Source organism: Salvelinus fontinalis, chromosome 9 (genome assembly GCF_029448725.1).
Source record: "Salvelinus fontinalis isolate EN_2023a chromosome 9, ASM2944872v1, whole genome shotgun sequence".
In the NCBI taxonomy this organism is placed as follows: Eukaryota; Metazoa; Chordata; class Actinopteri; order Salmoniformes; family Salmonidae; genus Salvelinus; species Salvelinus fontinalis.
The window spans coordinates 20,315,340-20,318,961 of record NC_074673.1 but is presented as its reverse complement, the minus strand read 5'-3'; positions in this window follow the sequence as shown (position 1 = coordinate 20,318,961).

Below are 3,622 nucleotides of genomic sequence, written 5' to 3'. Positions count from 1 at the left end.
TTAGAGTCATAAAGCAACAAATGCTATTTTTGTCAACTCTGTAAAACATCAACTCTGTCAGATTTTTGTCTAACATCAGCTCCGTCAGAGTGTTGAAAGATCTGATAGAATGGTTATGGTTTTATTGGGGATTATCAAATTAATCATTTTCCATATTTTACAAATGTTTGTATTGAACTTTTATTTTTAGAGGCAACAATATGTCTGTTTTGAGTATCTGTTGTCAACTGATTGCTAACTCCCTTTTTTAATAATAATCACAGTGGTTGTAGAGGGTGCAACAGGTCAGCACCTCAGGAGTAAGTTGGCTTTTCATAACTGAGCATTCAGAGGTCGAGATAGCAGGTGCGGTAGAGAGAGAGACAGAGAGAGGGAGAGTCGAAAAAGCAGCACATATTCTTCCCATCACTCTCTTGATCTCTGCCTACTCACAGGAATCCTCTCAGGATCTCTCACCCTGTACCCATCTTCCTCTACCACTCTCTTCACTGCTTCGGCATACAACACTTTCTGTACTACTGTACTCTAACCCTGGCATCCTCAACCTGCCTTTCTTTCACCGGACACCTCCGATCTCCAGCCCCATGATCACCCCCACAACTAACACACACAACTTTCTCCACCGATACCACACTCCGGAGAGCAAAGCAGGTTACAATTCTTGTCCCTAATCTTGTAATCTGGAGCGCTCGCTCCCTCTGGGTGGAGGAAACGCAAACAAATAATCACGAGTCCAAGTTACCTTCACCAACTCAACAGTCCCCAACATTTCCTTTACCCAAACTGACACCACATATGGAGCAACCAAAAAGCAAGGATCCATTCTCTCTACAAATCTCACTCCCACTGTGGCAAAATCATCCTTGTCATTCTTGGGAAAAGGCATTAATTTTGTGGTCCTCGCCACAGGTACTTCACCCTCACTCTCAACAAGTTCCATCTCCGAACTACTGGAGCAGGTATTGCTGTTTTTACACTTGACACCCACTTTCCTCACATGGCTACTTCCCTCTACACTCAACTTCTTCTCAGCAGTAATCACTGCACCTGCCACCACATTTAATTCATCTTCACTCTCGTCAGGTTCCATTTCCTCCTCAAGCTCTTCCAAAAGTTCTGTGCGATCCTCCGTTCCATATTCACTCAAAGCATATTCCATATCCCTCCTTTTTTCTTGTCCATCATATTCTTCACCAGATCTTTCAGAAGGCCTCTGTAATCCCCCATTCCATGTTTATTCAGAATATCCTCCTCTTTCTTCCTTATTTCCTTTTCCGCCATCTCCCCACCCTCCTTCCGTTGCCTTGACAGCAGTGTCACGACCGGTAATAAATATTACCATCATGAGATTTTTAAACTCGCAGACCACCCCCTTTTGATTTCCACATGCCATATATTTCTTTAATGTGCTGTGATGTCTCACATGAATTATGAACTTCTCTAATCGCATAGTATTGTACGTTAAAGATTAATATTTTTCCTAAGATCCTTATTATATTGTTGATTGACTATGGCTTTCCAAATCAGCCAGCACTGCTATTTGTAGGGTTCATTTTAAATTAATCTTTAGATTTTTTTGCCATTCCTGAACCTGTGACCAGAAACAAGCTACATGGGGACAATACCAGAATAAATTATCTTTAAATTTTCTTCACAGCAAAATCTGCAGAGCTGAGATTTTTGTATGCTCCATATATATACACTGCTCAAAAAAATAAAGGGAACACTTAAACAACACAATGTAACTCCAAGTCAATCACACTTCTGTGAAATCAAACTGTCCACTTAGGAAGCAACACTGATTGACAATACATTTGTGCTCGCCAGAGGTAGCCTGACTGCCATTAGGTACCGAGATGAGATCCTCAGAGCCCTTGTGAGACCATATGCTGACACATGCACATTTGTGGCCTGCTGGAGGTCATTTTGCAGGGCTCTGGCAGTGCTCCTCCTTGCACAAAGGCGGAGGTAGCGGTCCTGCTGCTGGGTTGTTGCCCTCCTACGGCCTCCTCCACGTCTCCTGATGTACTGGCCTGTCTCCTGGTAGCGCCTCCATGCTCTGGACACTACACTGACAGACACAGCAAACCTTCTTGCCACAGCTCGCATTGATGTGCCATCCTGGATGAGCTGCACTACCTGAGCCACTTGTGTGGGTTGTAGACTCCGTCTCATGCTACCACTAGAGTGAAAGCACCGCCAGCATTCAAAAGTGACCAAAACATCAGCCAGGAAGCATAGGAACTGAGAAGTGGTCTGTGGTCACCACCTGCAGAATCACTCCTTTATTGGGGGTGTCTTGCTAATTGCCTATAATTTCCACCTTTTGTATATTCCATTTGCACAACAGCATGTGAAATTTATTGTCAATCAGTGTTGCTTCCTGAGTGGACAGTTTGATTTCACAGAAGTGTGATTGACTTGGAGTTACATTGTGTTGTTTAAGTGTTCCCTTTATTTTTTTTGAGCAGTGTATATAAAATATGTATATATAACATTCTGTTGCTGGCAAGAATTTTGTATAATCATTTAAATTGAAAAACTCAAAGTGTTGAATCAAGGATTGGTTTGTGTATCAATTCATCCACCATGTAACATGGAATTGGTACATCAAAAATGTCTTCCAAGTTATTTTGCAAACTGTATGGTAGAGCTGTCTGACGGAATTGCATAAAATGCAGTAAATTGCATTTTATGTAGAAAAAAACATTTAGGAGTTTGTTCCTTTACATAGTGTGATACAGTAGCTGATACTTTGGTCTATCAAAATATATTTAAAATGTTGTAAATTTTTAGACAAATATTTGTGGAAATAAAGTTGAAATTGTTCCCTTTCAAGAATCCCCGAGCTATAAAACTGCACATTTTTCTGCCTGCCCCAAGGCAAAACATTTCACAAATGTTCAATTAAATATGTATTTTTACTGGAAAATGATGGCCCAGACACTTTTACTTATGTCCAGCCACACAGCAATATTCTGTCTACGCCGCTGGTCAGAATTGTGCTAGAATACAAAGTTCAAGTGATATTGTCAGAAGTGATGATGAGCAAGTCATCACTGTTGGGGAGAGATTAGGGTTAGAGTTAAGGTTAGAGGTGATGGTTAAAATAACTTTTGTGATAAAATGCAAGGTGCCTTTTGTCCTGTGTAGCATGGCCAGTGAGTGAAGAGGAGTGGTGATGGCCTAGGCTACTGTAACTTTTCAGCTGGGATGTGAGCTCATATCTCCCTCTAGTGTTTGCCAGGGGCCCAACACCTTTTTGGTTCTGTTGGAACATTTCAAAAGCCTTCTCCCCTTTACTATTCACAGGGGAAAACATTTTGAAATTAGGAATTGTCTACTGTAAATTATGGTTGATGTTCCCGTGGTTTAACCCTCATATTCAACGTGGTCTCAGAGCATGTCGTATTACTCTGTATGTAAATCAAAGACACTCCATTTAGTATAACACTGTAGCGACCTTAACACAACAACTAGCGACTGCGTCAAGCAGTTCATACCACTTGGCGTAACGGTTAAGGTGTTGGCTTGACAGTCGCTGGACCGGGTTCAAATCCCGGTTGGAGCTAACCCAAACATTTGCAACAGTGGTATCAAAAGTGGGATGGCGGCCGTGGGG